Below are 20,705 nucleotides of genomic sequence, written 5' to 3' on the forward strand. Positions count from 1 at the left end.
GACTCAGGGTGGCTTACAACATTTTAGCAATAGCACTTTTTAACAGAGCCAGCATATTGCCCCCACAATCCGGGTCCTCATTTTACCCACCTCAGAAGGATGGAAGGCTGAGTCAACCTTGAGCCGGTGATGAGATTTGAACCGCTGACCTTCAGATCTACAAGTCAGCTTCAGTGGCCTGCAGTACAGCACTCTACCTGCTGCGCCACCCCGGCTCAAATTGGGTGCTTCACAGCAGAAGCAATATAGCTGGCTGGACCACACATCCATTAAATTCACAGCCTGAATGATCAAGCTGCATTATTGTCCCCTCCTGTATGTTTTTCCCTCGGGAGTAACAAGAAGTAGCCAACACTGCAGCCGCTATAAAAGGTCTTGGGAAACTCCAGGGAGTATCAGCTGATCACAGAAGTGCTACTTAATACTCTTTATAATGAAAATGTTTGTAATTTTGTCCTTCTTCCCAAAGGGAAGAGATTAATCCCATCCCTAGATGGGTGATTTATGGGTTTCCCTGCCCTAATCCTGTCAATTTCTGTCGTTTATTGATTGATTCAGAATGTATTGGCTGCATTCCCACTGTAACTGTTAAGTGGAGCTGTTAACTGAAGGGAGGGAGAGAGAGAGAGAGAGAGAGAGAGAGAGAGAGAGAGAGGAAAAAAACCTCTTTTGCACCATTCTCTAAACTGAATAAGCAATTTACTAGTGGTTGGGGCAAACCGGTGAGAACCAGTTGAATATCACCTGTGCTTGAGTTTTAAAATCCATTTTGTTATCCAGTAACATTTATTTCTGTTCCATAACATCTTTTAAACACAGTCTATCCATAAAGGAAGAAACTCTTAAAACATCTGAGTCTACTGTCCAAAAATATCCTTTAAAAATATCTAATGTTACAATGTTTTGCTCAGTTCTATATTGGTAATTCAAATATAAGTGTTCTTTAATTGTAATCTGTAGCTCTTTTTTGGTTCCCCCTAGTGTTCAACCTTCAAACTCTCAATCTTTGACTTTTTTTCTTTAAAAAAAAAGAGAATTCAAAACAAAAGCATTTTCCCATAATCCCTAAATTTTATTTCAAATCCACCTGGCTGATTCGTTTATTTGCATCTTTCTAAAATCAAAGTTCTAATCACATGTTTGCTGTTTATGTTAAACAAAAGTTAAGTCCTTAAATTTGTACTTAAAACCTTTCCACTAAATATTAAAGGAAACTTACCTAGTGCTGAAACACCTGTCAATCCAAGGCTTCCTAATTTTTGAAAAGCAGTTACAAGCAATATCTAAAAGTGATTTAAAAAGGAAGTATCTGAACCCAGTGTTCTTTTTGAAGCTGTAGTTTCAGCAAGATAGTTATTCCTTCATCTCCTGGACTCCAAATCCACTGGTTATAATTTTCTCACAAAGAGCAACTGTACGGAAACTTGTGGGTGATCTCAAGTATTCTTCTTGTCTGTGCACCTATTCTTCATTCTACCACAGTCATCACCATTGCTTCCCAGAAATACGAGGACTGGAAACTTTGAAACAACATGTATATGGGGATTTTGTTCCTTTGTTCTCTATTTCTATTTCTAAACTAAATCAATTTTAATGTTTTAACATGTAGTGTATTATATGTAATATAATACATCCTGTTCTGCCCGCATGTTTCAACCGCCCGTAATTACAGGGTAATTAGTCCAGGAAGACACACACCACACAATAAAAGGAAAACCCAAAAGTTTTTATAAACAGAAAAACAGAAACAGCTCCCTTTTTTAAATGTCAAAGGGATTTTCTGGTACACACAAGGCACAGGTTAAATGCAATCCAATTGCTCACCCAATAACTGGGAAATTAAGTCCAATTCTAAAGTCCAAAGTATCCATACACACAATTCTGACCAGCACAAAAACCACAATATTGACGAAACAATGAATCAGATAAACTGCCATGAGGATAAAACACCAAGCTGCACTTTTATCTGTAGCACTAATTACAGCAGCCCCACCCAACCACAGGTGGCCTCATTTTCTCTTGTAATAATCCTTCAGTTGTTGTCTCCTATGCATCACTCTACGCATGCATGGATATGTCATTAATTCTTATTCAGAATCCAGGGATGACACAGATGATTGATCTTCTCCTGGGCTGTCTGCCAAACTCCCCTCTTCCCTGTCACTCATGCTTCCTTGGTCAGAGGAGGCTTCGTCGTCAGGTTCCATCAGGAGCAAAACAGGCCTGCGGCATGTGGATGTTTCCCCCACATCCACCTGCACATTCCTTGGGGCAGGAGCTGGGCCAGAGCTAACCACAACACATACTATGTAATATTGCTCCCTAAAACGTCACTCCTGTACCTTCCCACATGGCTGCACTATCTTTTATATTGCTGGAATTTTCAAAAGGTTATCTTCTCCTGCTGTTTTTGTATTCAGTATTTCTGGAAGGAAAATATCTTTTTCCCTTGCTCTCTCTCTCTCTATCTGCCACACAATTCCAGTTGGGAGGCCCCAAATAGTTTTTAATTCTTCCTCAAGCCAAAGTAAAAAAACAAAACAAAACTGAAAAAGCTAGAATATAAGAAGACTTATTGTGAATTTTGCTTGCCCCTTAGAAAATCCTTGGAAAGAAGGGATCACAAAGAGAGACACCTCACATCTTGGACACAAACTGCTTCAACTCCTACCCTCAAAAGCACTGCATGCTAGAACAACAACTAGAGACAAGAACAGTTTTTTCCAGAACGTCATCACTCTGCTAAACAAATAATTCCCTCAACACTGTCAAACTATTTACAAAGTCTGCGCTACAAAATCTTCTCATCATTTCCATCATCCATCTCCTCTCACAAATAATTGTATGACTATAACTTTGTTGCTTGTATCCTTACAATTTATATTGACTGGTTCCTAACATGATTTGACTGCTTATTTGTATCCAGACTATCATTAAATTTTGTACCTTATGATTCTTGAAAAACCTACCTTTTCTTTTATGTACACTGAGAGCATGTGCACCAAGATAAATTCCTTGTGTGTCCAATAAAATTATACTCTATTCTAGTTTAAAACTAAAGCCTCATCCACATACCTGCAGGATTCATGAAGTCCAGAAGATTGGGGCTGCAGGTTTAAATGGTTCTTCTGTCTTGAGAGGAGAGATAATCTGATGCAAATATATACATCAGACTAATATCAGCTTGCCTTTTCTGACTATCCAGTGGTCATTCACTCCCTGAAGGTACTTTGTGCTTTGAGAAAGGGCTCTCTTCAGACTCCATGGGCTTACAAGTTGGCTTTAACCATTCAGAACCTAAATGCTAGTGGTTCATTAATGAAAAAAGGTGTCCAGAGACTAGGTAACATCACCGAACACATAAGAGTTAATTTCAACAATCAGTGCTGGTCTTCCCCAATTGCTCCCCTCCAAGTATTTTTAAATTTAATTCCAATATTCCTTACTGTTATTATTGAGGAAGCTGTTTTACCATATGCTGAACAGAACCTAGATTAGTTTCTTTTTTAAAAAACAACATAAAATTGATTGAAACAGAATACCAACCTTCATGTTCAGTTAATTATACATCAAATAGCAGAATGTGGGATTCATATTATTATTTCAGCACTGGAAGAAATCGACCTATTAACTGAAGTTACAGCTATCAACTGCTTAGATAGTCGGGTGAATGAATGCTTTATATTTTCCCAGTTGTCATTCTCTAATTCTCATTCTAGTTGAGTCAGCTTAATATTATGGAAAGGTATCGACAAGGAACAAGGAGAAACTTCAATCATCGCATCACCTTTTAAAATGTGAGGGAATATCACAAAGAACTTAGAAACATAGAAACATAGAAGACTGACGGCAGAAAAAGACCTCATGGTCCATCTAGTCTGCCCTTATACTATTTCCTGTATTTTATCTTACAATGGATATATGTTTATCCCAGGCATGTTTAAATTCAGTTACTGTGGATTTACCAACCACGTCTGCTGGAAGTTTGTTCCAAGGATCTACTACTCTTTCAGTAAAATAATATTTTCTCACGTTGCCTTTGATCATTCCCCCAATTAACTTCAGATTGTGTCCCCTTGTTCTTATGTTCATTTTCCTATTAAAAACACTTCCCTCCTGAACCTTATTTAACCCTTTAACATATTTAAATGTTTCGATCATGTCCCCCCTTTTCCTTCTGTCCTCCAGACTATACAGATTGAGTTCATTAAGTCTTTCCTGATACGTTTTATGCTTAAGACCTTCCACCATTCTTGTAGCCCATCTTTGGACCCGTTCAATTTTGTCAATATCTTTTTGTAGGTGAGGTCTCCAGAACTGAACACAGTACTCCAAATGTGGTCTCACCAGCGCTCTATATAGGAGCGCTGGTGAGAAAATGTGTACCCCAAAATACAAAACTTTTAACTGCAGACTTGATGTGGCCTTCAAGACTCCTCACCAAGATGCCTGAGGTCTAACCCAAATTACATTTATTTTCTCCATTCTCAACATCATTCTTGGAGCCTTCAGTTTTTTCATATGTTTCCCTTGCAAGTCAGATAGATCCATATCTTTCTGTTTTTACAGTATAAACAGAATTTGACACTGGGGATTTGAGCTCTTTCTAATCATAGATCCTGAGGGGTGAGATTTGCAGTAAGGAAAGTTTGGAGGAAGAGGGATCCATTTTGATATCAGGTTCTCTTGGAAGCAATTTACAATGAAAATAACTTTAATTCCTACCCTCACTTTATTCTTTTGAACAGTAAGTTCTGAAAACTGTCCTTAATGTCAAAAAGAGGGCTGCGAAAATATTTACTGACCCCTCGCATCCTGGACATAAACTGTTTCAACTCCTACCCTCAAAACATCGCTACAGAGCACTGCACACCAAGACAACTAGACACAAGAGCAGTTTTTTCCCAAACGCCATCACTCTGCTAAACAAATATTTCCCTCAACACTGTCAAACTTTTTACTAAGTCTGCACTTCTATTTCTACTAATTTTTACCATCATTCCTATCACCCATTTCCTCCCACTTAGGACTGTATGGCTGTAACTTGTTGCTTGTATCCTAAGATTTTAATTAATATTGATTGTTTCTTCATTGCTTATTTGACCCCTATGACAATCATTAAGTGTTGTACCTCACGATTCTTGACAAATGTATATTTTCTTTTATGTACACTGAGAGCATATGCACCAAAGACAAATTCCTTGTGTGTCCAATCACACTTGGCCAATAAAGAATTCTATTCTATTCTATTGTATTCTATTCTATTGTATTCTATTGTATTCTATTCTATTATATTGTATTCTATTGTATTCTATTGTATTCTATTCTATTCTAACCAATAAGAATTTGAATACATATTATCAACTTCAAGGCTAGAAAGGGGCATGAACTTCAGCTCGGGACAGTCGGATGAAAAGATTATTTTTCTACTTTTCCAAGGAGCTACTAGTTCTCCATTTCTACACCTCCCCCAACCCCACAACATTAGCAGCAGGAAAGGTTGGCGGGCTGGGACTATTTTGGGGAATGTCTCCTTAGCAACGGCTGCTGCCACCGTCTGTGGTGGTTTATCCATAGGTGCTAAAATATTCTATGCTACTTAATAAAGAAAGCAGCTGGTAAAAGCAAAAATTGGAGGTAGGAGGGATTGTCTACCCGGCCACTTTGCCCAGTAGCTTCAAAACCTTGGAGCTTGGAATTCTAACAGAAAAACCTTGGCTTAAAAACAAGTATAATGTAGAGTATGAATGCTGTTTTAAGACAGAATTTGTTTTGGCAATAGGTTCATAAAGGTCTTCATCAGGAAGCAGACACATAGCTTCCTACTGGTGAAAAAGTCTCCGTTTTGTATTTATAATCCAAGTGGCTATTTATTTATTTATTTATTAGATTTCTATGCCGCCCTTTTTGATATATAAGAAATATAAATACTGTAACTATAAAGGATTATGGAAATGTACTTAATTTTTTTTAAAAAAAGACTCCATGTACAATCACACCCATTCATCCAGTCCAATCAAATCTAATATCGTCCGGAGACAATTTCATCACTCACAGCCACCGTGCCTGCCAGGAGGTAGGGGGCAGTACATATCTCCGGAAGGAGTTCATTTCAGAGGGCCGGGGCTGCCACAGAGAAGGCTCTTCCCATAGGCCTCACCAGTTGACATCGTCTGGCTGATGGGACCTGGAGAGGGCCGACTCTGTGGAACCTAACTGGCCGCTGGGATACATGAGGCAGAAGACGGTCCCGAAGATAATCTGGTCCTAAGCCATATAGGGTTTTGTAGGTCATAACCAGCACTTTAAATTGGGCCCGGAGACCAATTGGCAATTAGTGCAGCTCACGGAGTGATAACCCAATAGCAAGTTAAAGGTGAATTTTTAAAAAAGCACATTTGTTGCAGCTATGACCTGGATGACTGAGAATCTCCATAGATTCAAATGTGCTTTTTCAAGTGGCAAATAGACTTTCTGGTTTTTCTTTGAAGTCGTTTTGCTTGTCATCCAAGAATGAGAAGTGAAACATCTTCAAAGAAAAAATAAAAAAGTCAGGTCGCCTCTTGAAAATGCAACTTTGGGACAAAACGCCTTTACTTTTCTTTTTGCTCTACAAAGGTCAGCCAGGAGATAATGCATCATTTCCCCCCCTCTCAGGCTACAGTAATGGTACAAATGAGAAACTTTAGATATACATTATTTGAATTGTCAGGAGTGCGTGTGTCAATTTCGCCTTTCTTCAGACAGATAGCGTAGCTGCAGCAGTGTTTTGAAATGGCGTCTGCAAGTGATGTACGTTACAAGCAGCGTGTCATCATTGAATTTCTCACTGCGGAGAAGGAAACTGTTGAGAACATTATTATTATTATTATTATTATTATTATTATTATTATTATTATTATTTATATGCCGCCCCTATCCGAGGACTCGGGGTGGTTACAGCATATGTTCAGATTTTTGTAGACATTGGAACAAGATCTATTCTAATTTGCTGTATTACAGAGCTAGCATTGAAAATTATTTATATCTTCATACTGAGCATAGTACTCCTAGAAGAAGGTAGGAACCAAAGATCCTGAGTTGAGAAAAGGGAAGAAGTCTTAAAATACCCGGAAAAATAGATTAAGTACAGAGAAAATTCTGGGAAGAAACAGATTAGTCATGAGGAGATGGCAAGCAACTAAAAGGGCTATAATGGATTTAAATGGTTCTGCTGGATGTTTATCCTAATCTGGAAAGAAGTAGTTGTCCTAAAATGAATTGGACAATTTTTATATTGTGAAAGGTTGATTTGTTCCTGAGTTCCAGAAACTGTTTGTGCCTGCAGTCGACAGAAATACGGTTAGTCGCTGGGCACAGATTGTGAGCTCAGTAGAAGGCAGTTCAGCAGAGCTCCAAGATTTGTAGGCAGAACAAGGAGTGGTACCGACAGGGCATACATGCCCTTGTGTCTCGCTGGAGAAAGGCTATAGAATGGGATGGAGATTACGTGGAAAAATAGTGAGCGTAGAAGAAACATCATTCTTTCTTGTGGGTAAGTTTCATTGTGTTCAATGAATCATTGTTGAAGAAAAAAAATGTGGTGCATTACTTTCTGGGCGACCCTCGTATCTTCTTTACTCCTGTTGCTTAGTTAGATTTTCAGAAGAATGTACTTGTTTTGGAATGGAATAACCTTATGATGAATTATTTCCTATTGGGGGAAGGTCTAATTAATCATTACAGGCTAACAATAAAGTTTAGCAGATTAAGAAAGTCTGAAAAAGAAAAGGCATATTCAGAAACATATAAGATTTTCTGGATCCTTTCTACATTCTGGATGGAATGTAAATCAGGAAAGCAGGGCCTTAAATGAGGTCTGGAATTACCTCCAGGCAGAAGAAGAAACTTTTCCCACACAAATGATGAAGATGAGAGCTATTAGGAACTTCAGGATCACACAGAAGCTTCCTATGCTATCTGAAAGGAGTTTGTTAAATAATCTCTATGTATGTTTGCAGGCAGAGGGGTATATCCTGATTTATAGATTGCCTTCCATTTATTTTTTGTTCCATATACATCCTTCAGCTAAAATAGTGTCTCAAAACAATTTCCAATATAGTTGCAGTAATATATAAATAATAATAATTAATAATAATTTATTAGATTTGTATGCCACCCCTCTCCGAAGACTCGGGTGGCTCACAACACAATGTACAAATCCAATATTAAAAACAGATAAAAACCCTTGTCATAAAAAATTAATCACACAACCCAAACAAACCATACATAAATCATATTAGCTAAGGGGCATATCAACTTCCCCAAGCCTGACGACATAGGTGGGTTTTTAGGAGCTTGTGAAAGGCAAGGAGGGTGGGGGCAGTTCTAATCTCTGGGGGGAGTTGATTCCAGAGGGTAGGGGCCATCACAGAGAAGGCTCTTCCCCTTGGTCCCGCCAGACGGCATTGCTTAGTTGACCGGACCCGGAGAAGGCCAACTCTGTGGGACCTAACCGGTCGCTGGGATCCATGCAGCAGAAGGCGGTCCCAAAGGTATTCTGGTCCGATGCCATATAGGGCTTTGAATTGTGACCGGAAACTGACTGGCAACCAATGCAGGCTGCGGAGTGTTGATGAAACATGGGCATATCTAGGGAAGCCCATGATTGCTCTCGCAACTGCATTCTGCATGATCTGAAGTTTCCAAACACTTTTCAAAGGTAGCCCCATGTTCAGAGTGTTACTGTAGTCGAAACTCGAGGTGATGAGGACATGAGTGACTCTGAGCAGTGACACCCGGTCCAAATAGGGCCGCAACTTGTGCACCAGGCGAACCTGGGCAAACACCCTCCTCACCATAGCTGAAATATCTGTGGATCGAGGAGGACGCCCAAGTTGTGAACCCTCTCTGAGGGGGTCAGTAACACCCCCCCCCCATGGTAATGGACGGACAGATAGAATTGTCTTTGGGAGGCAAAACCCACAGCCACTTCGTCTTATCAGGGTTGAGTTTGAGCCTGTTGACACCCATCCAGACCCCAACAGCCTCCAGGCACCGGCACATCACTTCCACTGCTTCACTGACTGGACATGGGGTGAAGATCTACAGCTGGGTATCATCAGTGCAGTGATGATACCTCACCCCATGCCCCTGGATGATATCACCCAGTGGTTTCATGTAGATATTAATTAGCAGGGGGGAGAGGACCGACCCCTGAGGCACCCCACAAGGGAGAGACCTAGAGGTCAACCTCTGACCCCCCACTAACACCGACTGTGGCTGACCGGAGAGGTAGGAGGAGAACCACTGCAGGACAGTGCCTCCCACTCCCAATCCCTCCAGCTGGTGCAGAAGGATACCATGGTCGATGGTATTGAAAGTTGCTGAGAGGTCAAGAAGCCTGGGCCCACCAGAGATCATCCATCATAACGTGGTATCACCATAAAATATGAAAGAATCTGGATTGAAAGCCTAGAGAAATAAGAATGTCTTGATCATTCACTTAAAGTTAATAATCCCAACCCATGCTAACTGGTCGGTGATGGAAATTGTAATCTAACACATCTGAAAAAACAACAGTTAAGAGGAAGTTTAGTCTAACAATGGAAAAGATAGAACCAAATTCAAGTTGGTTCTTTAACTTGAAGTTGGTTCAAACTTCAAAACTTGAAAACCTCAAGTCCATAAAAGGGAGCGTGCATAAGCGCACCATTGTGCCTACTGTCCCTCTCCTACTTTCCCCATTTACTTGTTTATGTCCATGCTTCCACTTATACTTGTTATCCAGTATATGTTTGACAAATAAAATAAATAAATAAATAAATAAACAAACTACACATCCTGAAAAAGGGAAATATTGTAACTCACCAAGGAAAATGCCTGGCCCACAATCTAACCAGTTGAGATTTTGAAATTAAAACATATCGAACAAGACAAGATGTTTTATGAGTATTTATTTATTTATTTTGTCCAATACACAATAATATACAATGAAGGTTATAGAGGATATAGTAGAGAAGGCATATGAGATATAGGAGAGACTATAGGACAGGGGACAGATGGCACTCTAGTGCGCTTATGTACGCCCCTTACTGACCTCTTAGGAATCTGGAGAGGTCAACCGTGGATAGTCTAAGGGTAAAATGTTGGGGGTTAGGGGATGCCACACGAATCCCAGCGACCGGTTAGGTCCCACAGAGTTGGCCTTCTCCGTGTCCCGTTGACTAAACAATGTCGTTTGGCGGGACCCAGGGGGAGAGCCTTCTTTGTGGTGGCCCCGACCCTCTGGAACCAGCTCCCCTCAGAGATTAGAACCACCCCCACCCTCCTTGCCTTTCGTAAACTCCTTAAAACCCACCTCTGCCGTCAGACATGGGGGAAATGAGAACATCTCCCCCGGGCCTATATAGTTTATGCATGGTATGTTTGTGTGTATGTTTGCTTTTTAATAAGGGTTTTTTAGTGATTTTTAAATTATTAGATTTGTTGTACATTGTTTTATTGTTGTTGTGAGCTGCCCCGAGTCTGCTGAGAGGGGCGGCATACAAATCTAATAAAATAATAATAATAATAATAATAATAATAATAATAATAATAATAATAAATGATGATACTACAGAGTCCGGTAATGAGTTCCATGCTTCGACAACCTGATTACCCATTATTAAGCTAGTAAACCCATATAGAAGACAATGTTTCAAGTAGTATGACTTCGGGTTTTAAAGGATATAGATTCTTATGGATAATCACTAGCGTCTTGTTTTACATCAATGTATGGTTAGAGTGGTCCATGCAAGATTCATCCTGAGGCCATCAACCTTGTAACGGCATGTTACTATGCATCATATATGTAGCTATGCTGGAATTCAATGAGCACATTACTAGGGATAAAGGTTTAACTTTCAATGTGCAAGACACTGAGTCTTACTCTCTCAGTGTACAATATGTACAACTTTGAATTTCAAAATTAATTATTTAATTAATGCAGGGGGATTTCTAGCCCTAGAAACATGATTAAACTAGAAAATATAGATGGGAGGTGTGCTAAAAGTAATGGCATTAAATAGGCTTGAAGATCAAACAAATTTGCAATGATAAGATGAAGATACAAAAGAAGAAGAATTGAAGAACAGAAACCTTAGTGACAATTAGAGAACAAACACCACACATTGCTCAACATTTCTGAAGAAAACAAGTCTTTTTTAAGCACAAGAGAACAAATTAGAAAAAGGTTATGAAACTGTAAAAGTCATGCAATCCCATAGTTACTAGTTTGCAAATCAAACTTTTTCAACCTAAATTAACATTATCAACTGATCTCTCAGAGGAATTAGAGCTCTTCAAGATTAGGTCATTTTCTTCTGGAAAGGCTCTGGACTTTATAAGTGCTAATTGGTCTAACGGTAAGTTGGTATTCAGTTTCTTTCATAAGCTAATATATAAAATACTGTATATTTATACTAAAGGGCATTTTAAAATTGAGTATTTTACATGACAACTTCTTGTATCCTATATGGATGCTGCCTAGAGTCATAGCACATGAGAAAGACAGTTATAAAAATAAAATCTACCAACTGGTGGCAGAAGTTGGTCCATAAAACTGTCCATGTTCCTGCTCTGGTTTCTTTTTAAGAAGAGATTGGGCAACCATTTGTCTGAAATTGTGTTGGTTTCCTGCTTGAGCAGGAAGTTGGACTGGAAGACCTCCAAGATCGCTTCCAACTCTGTTTTTCTGGTGTTGTAGTTTTAGAAACTGATTGCTGAAAATATGGAAATGTTACATCACTAATTGATTGGGTTCTTCAATTCAACCATATATCACTCCAGCCGCTCTCATTGTCTCTAATTTGGCATCAGACTGGCAGGACACTGGTATATGCAGCCTTAACAAATATAGTGGGTATTAGGTATAAATGAAAAGTACAAATGTACAAATATTATATTGAAAAAGTATTTCAGTAATGATACCAAATGCAACAATTATTAGCCACATCAGAAAGCACACGTTAGAGAAATTACTATATATATTTAATATATGGGTATATGCAGTAATGGGCAGCCAAACTTTTTACTGCCACACTGTGGGTGTGGTTTATTTTGTGGGTGCGGCTTATTGGTCATGTGACTGGGTAGGAGTGGCTTGCCAGCCATGTGATCAGGTGGGAGTGGCTTGAATGATCATCATCGTTCAAGTGAACTGTTAAATCCTCGACTTACAACCTTACCAGTGTTGCTTGCTGAGGTGACAATTTGCTTCGTGTTTCCCGCGCTCTCCTTCCTGGGTCACCCCCCCCACCTCAAGCTGGGTAGCTAGGCGAACGGGTGCTGCCAGAAGCATAAATGCTGCCAGTGCCGCTTCCACGCCTTCTGCTTGCACCTCAGGTGGGAGGTGGCTGCATGAGGCTGGAGGGGAGCTGGGCAGGAAAGAGGGAAGCTCGTCCGAGGCCAGGAAGGAGGAAAGAGGAAAAAAGCAAGGAGCACAGATGCAGCAGCAGCAGCAGGGAAAAAAAGGAGAGCTGAGCCGAGACCAGTAATCCAGGAAGTGACAGCCGCCGATCAGCTGGAGCTGCACACGCATCTTTATTTCTGCCAGTGGAACTGCATTCCACCCCATCCTGCCTGCTCCCCACCCTTGGGGATATGATATTTGATCATTTACAACATGTATATGACAGTATCTGTGATGGATCCAGGTAAAATATGAGAATTGTGTAGGGAAGAGTATCATAGGATGGGAGAAATAGTGAAGGACAAGAAGCAAAATTTTAACTTGCAAAAAGGGGAGACAAACTTGCATCCTTTTCGTGATTAGTCAAAGGTTTTCTGACATCTACACGTAAATTAATTGCAACAGTGGACTACAATCATGTGAAGTTTCCAAAGTTGGCTTGCTTAGCCTGCCTCCAATCAGGGTTCAGCTTCCAATTTCATGCAGAATTCCTCTGACCATTCCTGAGTCTTTGTTTCACCACAACAGAAAATACAACTTACAAAATGCCATATTCTGTACAAAACTACTCAACAAATATTTTCACAAAAACTCTTTGGTTATGGTTGAGGAAGCTATGAAGAAAACCAAAATATCTGCCCTAATAACAGTCTTGGGACACAATTTGTATTCTATTTTATTCGTGGGGTAACTTGAATTTTCTGATACAAATACCAATTGACCTGGGTAAATCCTGGGTCGTGGTGTCACATTAAAGCATCCAGGGAAAAGGTTCTGGAAATGCATTAGAACGTACTTTTGATTTCTACTACTACAGCAAGGACTCATGTTGCAACAGTTAGAAAAAATAGGAGCACACAAGAAACACATTGATCTATACATTTTCTGAAAGAGGCACCAAACTTCTTCAAACCAGAGCATTCTGTGCTAAGATGCTTGGTGCTTTTACACTTGCATTCCCACTACTTATTTCCACTCCTATCATTCCCCATTGCTGCATCTGCAGCTTGTATCCATGGTTTTGAGATCACACACAGGGATGGGTTAAAGTAGTGGAAGGCTGTTGGATTCTACTGGAGTTGCTGACTTCTTAGTTACAGGCTGCACAGCAATCAGAGAACGGAAAGCAAGCAATTTGAAAAGAAGGAGTGAAAAAGAAAAACAGAGAAAAAGCAAGAGGGAGAACAAAGCTTGGAAGAAAAGTATGAATGAAAAAGCAGGAATGTAAAAGAGAAGTCAAGAGGGTAGTGGGTGAGGAGGAAAGGCAAAAGAAAAACTAGGAGCAATATTGTTTGAAAAGCCTAGGACTGGGCTGCAAATTTGCAAGTGGGACCTCCTAGCAGAGCATGTCAAAATCAGAAAACTATCAAGGGCAGAAGAGAAGACTGAGAAAACAATGAAGGAAAGTTGGAGGAAGACCAAGAGCATAAGAAACTATAGTGAGTTACTTGGAAATCTGACAAAAAAGATGGACCTAGAAAGGAACACTTTTAGGGGCTAAAAATGAAACTGAATGGGATACGGACATTGCTCTCTTCTCCTTTCCCTTGGTAGCTGGATTTTGCAGGACACTGATGGAATAACCTGGCTTCAGAACAGGTAAGAGATAATTTGTGGCACTTACGTACCATGTATTTGCTTTATCCCAAAGTTGATGTGATTTCAGTGCCTGTTTGGGTAAACAAGGCTACACTGTCTGTCTGTATATCTGTTTCAGTGAAAGCACATAATCTATTCTTGGCTGAAATTCTGAGCATCGCTCCTTTTGTTCTAGCAAAAGCTTAATAAGGGGGTGGGGGTGGGGAAGACTCTGGTCCCTTTATAAAAAACTTACATTAACAGAAATCTTGGAGATGCTACACTACTTAGAATGTTACTTTAGAATATTTGTTTGCTTTATTTATACGTTTCCATCAAAACAAGAGTAAACCATGTTTTAACATAAGTTTGTAAAAAGAGCCATTCTGCATCTCTATTCTTCCTTGCTTGGACAGTTGTTCTTTCTAAACCGTAGTTTTCAAGTTATTTTAGAAGGTTTGAAATCATTTTAATAGGATTAGCTGAGACTAAAAGTTGGTGTTTTGTTGCTGTTGTTATTTGGCGGGTGTGTGTGTGTGTCATAAAATTCTCATGGGAAGACATAGTCTAAAATGTCAATTTACTCATAGAATATAGGTATACCAACATTCTTTCTTGGATTCGAACTAGCCTGAATTCATCTTCTCTCCCTCCATCTCTCACACTGTCGTGCCAAACATACAATGACCTATTTCTATTTTTTTAAATTATTATTTTATTATTTTAAAGCAACCTTTCCCAACCTGGTATGTCCCAGATGTGCTATGACTGCAACTCCTGAATTGATTCCAGCAAGCTGGATAGTACCCAGGCTGGAGAAGGCTATTTTGTGCTCTGAAAATCAATCACTGAGCTGTTTTTAGTGGTGGTAAAAGTAAATCCTCACATGTGATATCGTCTAAAATAGCATCAACTGCCAGCGTTTCTTTTAAAGAATTCAAAGGAGTCTTTTAAAAAAAGATATTTTGAGTGAAGATGGTGGGAGGACAGCATCAGTGGTCTCAACCTGTGCTCTAGGCTACATTTCACTAAGATAGCAAGAAATGATACGATTTGTTAATTTCAAGTATTTATTCATTTTTATTCATTGCAACCATAATTACACTGCCCTTCATCCTTGAATATAACAGAATGTAATGCGAGAGTATGCTTAGAATCATAATAGGATACAGAATTAATAGAAAAACCGATAAAAGGACTCTTAAAACCAAAATGAAGCAGCAAATGTGATAAAGACACAATCAGAATAATCATTTAAAACAGCTAAGCAAGCAAAAAAAGTTTTGAGCTGATGTGAAAAAGAATGCAATGCAATGCCCCCTTGGGTGTCAAAATTAAGATAGTTATTTTCTTTTATGTAATTCAGGCTACTTAAACTGGGCAGGCTGATATAGAGACAGACTTTCTTTCATATCTTTGATTCTTCAACTCTTTATGCTTTAAAGGTAAACACTACTTAATCTACAGTGAAGAGTTATTCCAAAAACTTACTGTAGGACTACTATTTTTAATGATAAAGGATCTAAAGCATAAAACATGCCTTTGGAATCAGTGTAATGTGTTTCTATCTGGTTGTAATAAAAGTAATACTTGCTGTGGTATACAGCCACAGATGAAGTATTCACGTTGTTTTCAAGAGCAGTCCCTAGAAAATCCATTACAACAATCCTATTGAAAAGTGTGAACTAATATGGCCAGATTATTTATGCCCAAAATAACTCACAATGGGCAAACCAGACAATGCTGCTCAAAGGCAATCCTCACATGTGCTATTTTGCTCTGTGGCGTCTTTCTAGATGTAGTTATTTAAGATACATTTTTCTTTTTAATGATCCCATAATCCCTTAATTTGGAATTAAATTGGATAATTTTTTCTCTTAACAAGATATTTGTTCCTTTGTCGATTGATCTGATTTCTACCCATTAGCAATCTAAGAGAGATTCTTAGCTGCTTTCAAATAAACTAAAATACAACATGTTATCAAAATCTAAAACAATAGCAATAAAATATCACCTAAAATGTTTCACCGGTATTCGATAGGTTCCTCTTGCTGAATAACTGGAATTCTGCAGGAATGGTCAGATAATTAGAATTCAAATCTTGGGGCTGGTTATCTTATCTTACATTGCTGGCAAGTAGGAGACCATTTAATCATCTATCTAATTTTATATAAAACTGAATAAATTTGTGGTTTTAATTTTTTTAAAGTCCTATGGGAACTCATAGTACAGTTTTCTACAATCTGTGCCTTCAAATATGTTCACTGGCAAGTTTTGTAATCTTCTACAGTACAGTGGTACCTCTACTTAAGAACTTTTCTAGATTAGAACCGGGTGTTCAAGATATTTTTTGCCTCTTCTTAAGAACCATTTTCTACTTAAGAACCCGAGCCCGGAAAATTTCCCAGGAAATTTGAGAGCGGCACAAAGGCCTAGAAAGTTTCCTGCCATTCCCCCTTTAATCCCGGCCATCTGGGCTGCCAGAGGAGCCTTTCGGTGGCACTTAAGGAGGCTTTGGTAGTCCAGAGTGAACGAAGCATTTTCCTTTCTCTGGGCGCTTGGACAGGGAATAAACCTCTGCCAGCGCCTAGAGAAAAGAAACGCTCTTTTCACTCTGGGCAGCCGAGGAGTCACCACAGTGAAGGAAAGACGCCGGCTACCAAGCGAGCGAGCGAGAAAAGAGGGGAGCCCTTCAGCATGGGAAGGAAGAGGCAGCAGGTAGCAGCAGCAGCAGCCAGTGTATGGGAGGCAGCCTTGCACCGGGTGTATTGGAGGTGTGTGTGCCTCTTCGCCGCCTCAGAGTCCCTCTTTTTTTTTTAAGCCTTAAAGTTTTTTTTAAGCCTTCTCCTTAGACTCAGGGTGGCATAAAAGTCGAATAAATAAATAAATAAATTTGGATTTTTTTGGACTCCCCTCCCCTCACCTTCTTCCTTTGGCAGTGACTGTCCTCCTCCTTTTCTTCCTCCTCCTCCTCCCACCCAAATTCCGAGCTTTTATTTCTTTCCTAATGGGTTTGCAGGCATTATTTGCTTTTACATTGATTCCTGTGGGAAACATTTCTTCTACTTAAGAACATTTCTGCTTAAGAACCTGATCACGGAATGAATTAAGTTCTTAAGTAGAGGTACCACTATATATGCATGGCTAAGGTCTATTGTTTATAGGCATGTTTGAATGTATGCACTTTCCTTGTATTACGGAGGTGCACAGGGTAAAAATGTTTCACAACTGAAATGTTTCATAAGTAGAAATTCTAAATTTTGAATTGTGCATGTACTGCAAAGGATTAAATGACCAAATTCTCATAGGATAAGACCATTTAATATTATTGATTGTGAGGATCCATTTAAAATTATTTAAGCTATGGGGCATTTTAAATGCAGAAACTATGGGGCATTTTAAATGCAGAAGCTATAGGGCATTTTAAATGCAGAAGCAAATGCCTTTGCTTCTGATGTTACGATATAATTATATGAATGAGACGGAATTTGGCCTAAATATACAATAATTAAGATTTCCAATTGTGGCATATAGTGAAAGCAAATGGACATTATATCCATTTAACACAATGTTATGTATAATAGCATTGTGTTCATAATGCAGGCAGAGAAAATAAATGAAGCAAAGTTAATGATATACAATTGCCTGGAGAAAGAGAAAGGGAAGGAGAAAGGAGGAGGAGGAGGAGAGTGGTGGTTGTGGAAGTATGTTTGGTTTAACACAACAAAAGAGAAATTAGAGAGAAAACTTATACATATACTATTTAACTTTATTTGCTATTCGGAAATCTATTTGCTGAAATGCCAATCAATTACATTTTGGCTTGTGACCAGTAGGGGTTCTAAATGCCGTTGCTACCAGTTCCTGCGCACGGACCAACGCCAGCAGATGACATGTCTCCCCAAATCAGCACAGACCGTGGAAACGTTTATATCTCGTTTGGAAACCAAGGACCCAGAGTATGGAGGAAGAATGGAGAGGCACACATTGCAAGATGCTTGAAGCCCAGTGTAGTCTGTGTTGATTTGGGGGGCCATGTCATCTGCTGGTGTTGGTCCATTGTGCTTCCTTAAGTCCAGGGTCAATGCAGCTGTCTACCAGGAGATTTTGGAGCACTTCATGCTTCCTTCCACAGACTTCACAGGGATGCTGACTTCATTTTACAACAGGGCTTTGCACCTGCCTACACTGCCAAAATCTCTAAAACCTGGTTCAATGACCGTGGGATTACTATGCTTGATTGGTCAGCAAACTTGCCTGATCTGAATCTGAATCTATGGGGTGTTGCTTAGAGAAAGATGAAAGACATGAGACCGAACAATACAGAAGAGGTGAAGGCCGCTATTGATGCATCCTGGTCTTCCATCACACCTCAGCATTGCCACAGGCTGATAGCTTCCATGCTATGCCAAATTGAGGCAGTAATTGCTGCAAAAGGGGCCCAAACCAAGTATTGAGTACATATGCTTGGGCTTCCTCCTTGACCCACAGCTCACAGAAACATCTTTCAGCTGTGGTGAGGGGGATGTTTGCCCAGGTTCGCCTGGTGCACCAGTTGCGGCCCTATCTGGACCAGGACTCACTGCTCACAGTCACTCCTGCCCTCATCACCTCGAGGTTCGACTACTGTAATGCTCTCCACTTGGGGCTACCTTTGAAAAGTGTTCGGAAACTTCAGATCGTGCAGAATGCAGCTGTGAGAGCAATCATGGGCTTCCCAAGGCATGCCCATGTTACACCAACACTCCGCAGTCTGCATTGGTTGCCGATCAATTTCTGGTCACAATTCAAAGTGTTGGTTATGCCGTATAAAGCCCTTCATGGCATCGGACCAGAATATCTCTGGGACCGCCTTCTGCCACACGAATCCCAGTGACCAGTTAGGTCCCACAGAGTTGGCCTTCTCCGGGTTCCGTCGACTAAACAATGTCATTTGGCGGGACCCAGGAGAAGAGCCTTCTCTGTGGCGGCCCCGACTCTCTGGAACCAGCTCCTCCCAGATATCAGAGTTGCCCCCACCCTCCTTGCCTTTCGCAAGCTCCTTAAAACCCACCTCTGTCATCAGGCATGGGGGAATTGAAATTTTTTCCCTTCCCCCTAGGCTTATAGAATTTATACATGGTATGCTTGTTTGTATGATTGGTCTCTTAAATTGGGTTTTTTAAGATTACTTTTTAATATTAGATTTGTTACATTGTTTTCTTTATTATTGTTAGTCTTCGGAGAGGGGCGGCATACAAATCTAATAAATAATAATAATAATAATAATAATAATAATAATAATAATAATGCATGCTTATACTTTTCAGAGGTCCAATATTGTTCTATGTACAATCCTTTTTTTATTGATCGCTTGTAGTATTCTAATTTTCTGAGATGGTGGATTTGGGGTTTTCATGAGCTGTACCCCACAATCATCACAAAAATGTCAAATCGTGGCTTGAACGTAATGAGTCTCTCTCATATATTACGTTTCACCTTTTAAGTTGCATTCCTGGAATAAATGAACTTTTGCACAATGTTCTAAAGTTTTGAGTTTTACCTGTAAACTGGTGGCAGCTTCCAAGGGATAGTAAAACTGGCATTGAATAGAGTCAGTAGAAGACAGAACTTAGAGTTACATGTATCATCACAGTGGGGCACTTTAATTCCTTTGTGATGCATTCCTTTTTGCACAACTACAGTTCTTCATAGCATTTCATATTGCTACAGAGCATCTATAGGTCATAACCCTGGAATGCCAAGTTTCATTCTGCTCATCTACTCCAGGCATCAAGGAAGGCCTGCTAAGGATTTTGCCCCAATGAGAAGTGGAGGAGACTTTAAAAGAGACAGGTGTAGTAGTCCTCAGGCTCTTGCTGGAAGTGGAATTAACAATTATCCTCCTTTAGTTTAAAATCCTCCTTAAAATTATCACCTTTCAGAGGGTTTTCAGATCCTAGGAAAATTGAGGAGCATATAAATTTTAATTATTGTGATTGTTGGACTTTTTACTGATTATTTTAACTTCTAAGATTTTATTTGTTTTGTTCATGTAATTTATTCAGACTGAGATAATTTATAGATCAATAAAATGAGATAAAACAAAAGTACAATAGATGCAAAGGGACTGACCCAAACTATACTCTGAAATATTGCAAAATTATACACTTCGAGCGAGCTATAATAACCACATTGAATGCACTCTTTTTCTGCTGTCAGTCTTCTATGTTTCTATGAGTTCCACGCTTCGGCAACTCGGTTGCTGAAGTCATATTTTTTACAGTCAAGTTTGGAGCGGTTAATATTAAGTTTGAATCTGTTGCGTGTTCTTGTGTTGTTGCGATTGAAGCTGAAGTAGTCATTGACAGGTAGAACGTTGTGGGTAATACTTAGATCGTGTTTTAGGCATCATAGTTCTAAGCATGATCCTAGATGCTACAACCCTCATAAATACACGCGTGTTGCCAAGAACCCATATTTTGATCATATGACCGTAGGGAATCTCTAATGGTTGTAAGTGCAAGGACTGGTCATAAGTCATACTTTTCAGTGTTCTTGTAACTTCAGATATTTGCTAAACAAATGGTTATAAGACAATGTCTACCTGTATTTCCTCTATAACTCTCCCATGAGATCAATGCCATGAAACTTTGCTTTCTATTTAGAAGCAGTCTATCTCATTTCAAACCCTGTTTTCCCCAAAAGAAGACATCCC

The 20,705-nt window shown here is 39.5% G+C and overlaps 1 protein-coding gene across 2 annotated transcripts in view; it reads left to right on the forward strand.

Annotated features, from left to right (window-relative positions):
* Positions 1 to 11,299: 11,299 nt before the first annotated feature.
* The window catches only part of KCNJ4 (potassium inwardly rectifying channel subfamily J member 4), a 71,131-nt gene continuing 61,725 nt past the window's right edge, over positions 11,300 to 20,705 (forward strand). The window contains exon 1 of one of the 2 annotated variants that reach the window (XM_070756127.1): positions 11,300 to 11,384. The gene's annotated coding sequence lies outside the window, so the exon portion shown is untranslated. Of the gene's footprint in view, positions 11,385 to 13,897; positions 14,030 to 20,705 lie in introns of those variants that run through there. The other variant, XM_070756125.1, reaches the window with a different exon arrangement.

This window comes from Erythrolamprus reginae, chromosome 6, assembly GCF_031021105.1.
Source record: "Erythrolamprus reginae isolate rEryReg1 chromosome 6, rEryReg1.hap1, whole genome shotgun sequence".
In the NCBI taxonomy this organism is placed as follows: Eukaryota; Metazoa; Chordata; class Lepidosauria; order Squamata; family Dipsadidae; genus Erythrolamprus; species Erythrolamprus reginae.